Source organism: Lactuca serriola, chromosome 4 (assembly GCF_051521515.1).
Source record: "Lactuca serriola cultivar US96UC23 chromosome 4, Lser_US96UC23_V15, whole genome shotgun sequence".
In the NCBI taxonomy this organism is placed as follows: Eukaryota; Viridiplantae; Streptophyta; class Magnoliopsida; order Asterales; family Asteraceae; genus Lactuca; species Lactuca serriola.
This window is the reverse complement of record NC_136411.1, coordinates 260329599-260336743: the sequence shown is the minus strand read 5'-3', so window position 1 is coordinate 260336743 and position 7145 is coordinate 260329599. Positions and strand designations below refer to the sequence as shown.

Below are 7145 nucleotides of genomic sequence, written 5' to 3'. Positions count from 1 at the left end.
GTAGGGCAGTTGCTTGTTGTGTACCAAACATTACAATCTCTAATGTCTAGTAATTCCCTTTCATGTAATAAGACAAACTTTGATGCTATTTGTCATTCATGCTAATTATGCAAACATGTTAAACTTCCATTTGATTTATCTAATACATTTGTTTTAGATTTCTTATATGTTATTCACTCGGATGTTTGGACTTCACCAATTGCTAGCACTAGTGGTTGACGTTACTATGCCATATTTCTTGACCATCATTCTTATTATCTTTGGGTTTACTCTTTAAAACAAAAATCTGATTTCTATTCCAAATTCCTAATTTTCTCAAAATTCATAAAACCCCAATTTGATAAAACCATAAAAGCTTTCCAATGCGATAAAGGTGGATATAATAACAAACAATTCCATGATCACTTTGCAACACATGATATTCAATTTCTTTTCTCAAGTCCTCACACCTCAAAAAAAAAAAACGGAAAATCTGAACGAATGTTGATAACCATTAACAACTCTATTTGATAAATCCTTTGTCAAGCTCACATGCCACCTACTTATTGGGTGCAACCCATCAACGTGGCCAAACACCTCCTAAACATACTTTCTTCATCCTCCATATAAAACGAAACACCTCATTTTCGTGTATTCCACACCCAATCTAAATACATACATCTCCATGTCTTCAGATCTTTATGCTTCCATCGTCTTAACACTTGCCATAAACTTACCCCACATACTTTTCCATATCTCTTTTAGGGAAAATCCTCCAACCACCATGGTTATCAGTGTCTCGATCTTTCTTCACGTAAGATCATCATCTCGGACCATGTTATTTTTTATGAAACAACTTTTCCTTTTAAACTCGTCACTCCAACCTAATCACCATCATATTAATTCATCGATGACATACCCGAACCTTCCTTATTTCGTCGACTATCTAGCCCACCCATTATCTCCACCGATGACTTACCATCCCCCTCCCTTCTCTGCCCCTTCTACACCTCCTTTCTCGACTACAACTGAGGACACATACACCACCAAGGGTTATCCTTAAGAGGACTCTCCTTTACATCCTCTTTGGATCAATCCTCCCCCACAATTTTAAGTAAACCCCTTCCACTCCTTCCTTCTGACCCTATAACAATGTGTTCAAAAAGCAAGATTGTCAAAATCGTTGACTGTCTCAACCTTCATACAACCTTAGTGTCCCTATCCATCGGGCCCATTTATAGGCTATGGATAACCCTAACTAAAGATAAATCGTGAATGAAGAACTTAATGCTCTTATAACTAACGATACATGGAATCTTGTCCCTCGACCTCAGGGGGGTAAATATTGTTAGATCCATAAGGCTTTTCGGCTACAAATTTCATGTAAATGGAACTCTATCGCATTACAAATCATGCCTTGTCACCAACAGGCATAGTCAACAATAAAGGGTGGATTGTGATGAGACTTTTAGTCCAATTTTCAATAGCTACCATACACACAATACGCAACATTGTAGTTTGTCGCTAGTGACCCATTCATCAGCTTAACGTGAAGAATGCATTTCTTCACAGTCACATTCATGACAAAATATATATGCATCAACCTCCTGGATTCCATGAATCTCATTTTCCTAACCATGTATGTTTATTATAGAGATCTCTTTATAACCTCAACGTGGCCCCCATGGCTTGATATCATCTTTTTTCATAACATGCCACCATTCTTGGATTTGAGCACAGTTGCACCGACTGGTCACTCTTCATCCTTCAAACATCGACGACCACAACATATCTAATGATCTATGATGATGACTATTAGGGTGCAAAGTCATCCTTGGATGTGGATTATTATGGATTACCCTCTTGTATGTGTAAATGGGTTGAGTCTTTCCTATAAATAGGAAGTGAGTGACTCCCATTATGTAATGAACCATTTGGAGAGCATTAGTTTTAGAGAGAGAAACTAGCAAACCCATTTGTACTCTTTCTAATAAATACTAATAAGAGCTTAAAAGATTTATTTACTCCCTGTTTTCATGATTTGTATGATGATTCACTAGATCTTTTCTTATTCCGCAAATGCCATCATAATCAACAGCACTACAATTGGTATCAGAGCGGGTATTCTTGATTGGATCAAGAATTGATCCATGTTGGCATTCTAGATTTGGTGATTCTACATTTTGATCTTTGATCTTCGTGATTTAGAGTGTTTGGATTCTAGAAATCGAATTCATCTTTGATTCTATTCATAATTCGATTTTCTTCACTAGAATTCAAGTGATTTTTGCTTTCTCTTTCTAGAAAATGCATTCACAATCTCTTTCTCTCTCTACAAAAACTCAAGATCTTATCGATTGATCAATGAGGATGGATTTTCCGTATGATTCTTGGATTGTGATCGTTGAATATATCAAATATAAAGTCAATGAAGATCAATTTTATAGGTTGGTGTTAAGCGAGTTGATTTCATGGGGTAATATGGTTTCTTATGGAGATTTGAAGGATGATAATGGAAACTTGATTTCTCAACCACTTTGTATGATTTAATGGTTGGCTAAAATTGCTTTGTCCATATTAGTCTGTAGTAGAGATCAAAAGGAAGGAGAAAAAAGAGATTTGTTTAATAAGAAATACATTTCTCTAATTGAAAACCCAAATGATCTTCATGCACTTAAGTTTGTTGAAGTTCATGACAATGGTGTTCAATGTGATGTTTTTGATGTTCTTGAAGTTCATGATAAGAAGATTCAAGTTGATTATCATGAATATGAAAACGTTTTTTGCTCCATTGGAGTTCAAACCGATGATATTTTGTGTTCTTGTGATACGTTTGAATGAATGATTTCTTATCGAAAGTCGGTAATCCAAGAAATTTATAAGTATCAAACTCCAAAAGATTTGATTCAAACCTGTCAAGTTGAATTTGTCAAGAATGAAGGTGTTCTTGAAATCAAATCTTCAAGATACAAAAAGATGACAAAGAAAAAGAAGAAGAAAATTAAACCAAAAGAACAAGCGGGTTTACTCACAAAAATCATCAAGTGTCGTTGTGAAGCAAATTTGGGTTCAAAAGCAACAATTTCCAAAGGTTGCATTGAATTTGAAGTCAAAAACCAAAAGTGTTGGTGTAACATCCCAAAATTCATGAAAAAAAATTTCAATTTTAATTACGTAATTATAAAAACCAGTAGTCTGAAAACGTCAATAGTCTCATTCGATATTATAATCAAAACCAATATCTCAATAATCAAAACATGTCATAAGAAAACAAAATCAGAGAACGTTCTCCGAAAGATCTCGTGTGCGGAAAAATCATAATGTGATGCGCTTCGGTCATGCCGACTCCATTACTTTTGAAGAAGTACTTGAAATGAAAACTGAAAATCGTAAGCACGAAGCTTAGTGAGTTCCCCCCATCATATCACATACCATACAATAAACATATTGTCATGCATATTTGGGTGCCCGACCTACCCTGCTGAGCATACCTGGGTGCTCAACCTACCCATGTCAGGCTTACCGGGGTGCCCGACCTATCCCTGTCAGGCATATCTGGGTGCCCGACCTACCCTGCCAGGCATTTCTGGGTGCCCGACCTACCCTCTGGTTTATCTCTATTGGTTACGTGGTCTATTTCACCCCTACCACTACCAAATAATAACATATCATAACCATACTATCAGGCATATCTGGGTGCCCGACCTATCCGGCCAGGCATATCTGGGTGCCCGACCTACCCTTCGGTTTATCTCAACCGGTTACGGGGTCTAATCCACCCCTCCTACCACTATCAGATAATATCATAACATACTAGCACATAAAGCATAACAGATAGTGGCATACCAGAAAATTATCACAAAGACAATCATCTCTACTATAATCAACTACTAGTGGGCCGACATTGGTGCCTTCGACCCACTTCTACAGGAAGGTAACTCACCTCGAATGCTGATGCTCCTTGCAAGAAATCCTTAGCTATTGTCTTGATAACTCCTCGAGCTATCAATACCAAAATGTCACCCAATTAGCATTTGGGTCCCAAACCATGATCCATAATCCATTATTGGCGGTAAATTGACCATTTTACCCCTGGTCCAACAAGATTCATAACCAACGCCCAAGTCCAAACCAAAAAGGCCCAAAACTATAAGATCCATAAAGGACCACCAATGGACCAATTTTCCAAATTAGGCTTAATCCCATATGGGTCTTACCCTAAGACAATACACTCCAGGTTACTCCAACATCCACTGGGACAAACTTGGTAAAATGCATCAGTCAAAAGTCAAAGTCAACGCCAAAGTCAACGGTCCAGGTTACCCAACTCGTCGAGTTGTTCCTTCAAGTCGTCGATTCCACTCCCAAGTCAGAAACACGATATTGCGATCCAAATTTCCGAGTTTTCCTACATCTCGTTGATTTCCTTTGCTTTTCTACAGACTCGGTGCAACCCCAACCCAACTCGTCGAGTTCACTCATGAACTCATCGAGTTCTTAGATCTGTCAACCCACTTAATGCGTTAACCCTTTTTCTTGAATTTTAAAGGCTCCAAACCTCAGATTACCATCCATAGGATGTCTAGGAGGGGAAAATTTCCATCCTTACTCCCAAGGATCATCCATGAGGTTATAAACTCAAACCCTAAGTCCTTTAAGGAAGGTCTTCACCCATTAAGCCTTTAAACTCTCAATTAAACATCCTAAAACACATATCTGATGTCTAAGGGTGGACAAATCATGCAAAGTTTATAACCTACGTCCATGCATGCTTGAAACGCTCTCTAAGGTGCATTTTAGGCTTTATAATGAACATATGGCAAGTATGGGACATAGGGACCAATAAAGCTTGCAACTTTAAGCTTCAAGAGATCATTTAGGGGTCAGATCTGCCCTAACCACCCCTGGAATCCTCTTCTTCTTGGATAACTCGATCAAATACCCAAAACCAAGACAAAGTACAAGAGATGAGATCTAATAAGCTAAATGTCAAGGTTATGACTTTATACCTTCAAGAAGTAGCCTTTTATGTAGGGTTTCTGGGTCTAAGATTACTCCTCCAAGCTTGATGTTTTTCTCTTCAATGCTTCCTTCAAAGATCTCCAACAATCACTCTAAAACTCACAAAACTCAAGGGACAAGTGGAAAAACAATCCAAGGTTTCTTCTGGACAAGGGAGGCCGATAAGGAGGATAGCCCTAGAAGTTAAGTCCTTTAAATAGGGTAAAATATCCAAAAAATTAGGGTTTTCTCTTCCAGCGCCAACTAGTCGAGTTGGACCTCCCTAAATCGTCGAGTTGATCTTCAAAACACGCATGCCACATATTTCCAACACGTTGAGTTTATGCCTTAAACTCAACGAGTTGACGTTTAGAAATAAGGTTTTATTTCCATAATTAACCTTCTAAATTCCAGGTGTTACAACTCTCCCCCACTTAATTTAGATATCGTCCTCAAAATCGCTCCTTATTAACGCTTATGCCAACACAATCAACCTGGTGATCATGACCGGAAATTATGCGCATACAATAACCTTCTCAAGGCAACCGAAACACGAACCGAAACTTATATCCCGAAAATACACCCAAACCTTCAACCCTTGCAAATCAATTCTACCTTCTGGGACCTGAAACCTTCCATATCCTGACTGCCCGACAACAAATTTTGAGCAGAATAATCTGATTGAAGGGTTGTGTTTCCTTTAAAGTCGTAAAAAATGTAACAGATGGATCAGAGGCTGCTTTTATTCCAATCACAGTGAACTCTATCACAAAATGCTATCCATAATTTGTAGGGAATGAAAAATTATAATAAAATCCAACCAGATTAATGCTATAGCTAAATCAAGTGGAATAATCAGATTCAAGGGGTGTGTTTCCTTTAAAGTCGTTGCCTGCATACTTTGAGTAAAGAAGAATGTTTCCTTCTTCATCTAAAGGACCAAGCCCTACTACAATGAAGCTCACATTAAGGATAATTAGACGAAAAAAATATTATTTAATTACTAAGATTTGAGTAAATATAATGTGACATGTGTCACTCATAGTGCCAATAGAGGGTTTTTATTTGCTTGCTTGTGTAAGCAATAAGCCGCCCGCTATCGTTTCCTCGGCTTCCTCACCCTTTTATACAAAGTATAAGATCAAATTAAGAGGATTTTATGGATACCTACCCAAAATACCCCGTAAGAGTTCTATGAAAACAGAGTACAAGGGTTACTAACCTTGATAGGAACTTTGTCATCAATAGGTTTCAAATCCGTAAGATCTTCTGTTTCAAGAATACCAACAATGTCATCTTCCTTCAGTATGAGATGGTGTGACCCATTAAACTCAACTTCGCTCCCTGCATACTTGGAGTATACAACTGGGCACCAGTCTTTAAAATAATTATATAAATAGTCATTTAAAATTATCACACTGAAATAATTCGCTACATACATTTAAATATTAAGTTCTTTTAGCATTAAAAAAATAGTTAATTACCTTGACACCAATTTACACCTTGTTTCTCCCAATTGTCCTGCCTTCTCCAACTGCAACAACCTCACCACCTTGAGGTTTTGTTTGTGCAGTGGATGGGAGTAATATACCACCTGCACTTTTCTTCTCAGCAGCCCTGGTTTTTACCAGCACTCTGTCACCCAATGGATTCAATGAAGTGTATTGCAGGATGAAATGAAAAAGAACATATATCAGAATTTTTTTTGGAAAGAATTGAATCTTTCAAACTAATTGTAGTATGAAGGAATCAAAATATGTCATGTGTTTGGATGGCATGAAATATAAGGATGAAATGAATTCCTTTTTACACTCCCTACCCATGACGAAATCCATGAAACATGAAATTTGAAAGATTCCCATGGAATTAGACTTCTGTCCATTTGGGAACCAAAAATAAACTGACATTGAAAATGGTGTGTTTCGGATGAGGCAGTAAAAAGATTAAACAAACCAAACAACCAGATAATCTATAAACAATTAGCTTGCAGAACTTAAATTGGTTGAAGATTCAACCTTGGGAGAAACGACAGTAGTAGATGTGACAACCGTCAATTTCCAGTCAAGTCAAAGTCAACTAAAGTCAACAAGTCAAACCGGTCAACTCATCTAACCCTTGTATACTAGGGTTTTCATTATGTTTCTTACTAAACAACTCGCACCCTT

General features: G+C 37.5%; 1 pseudogene; it reads right to left on the bottom strand.

The window, feature by feature from the left end:
• Positions 1-5822: 5822 nt before the first annotated feature.
• Positions 5823-6862, bottom strand: LOC145099309 (20 kDa chaperonin, chloroplastic-like; annotated as a pseudogene).
• Between the last annotated feature and the right edge of the window lie 283 nt (positions 6863-7145).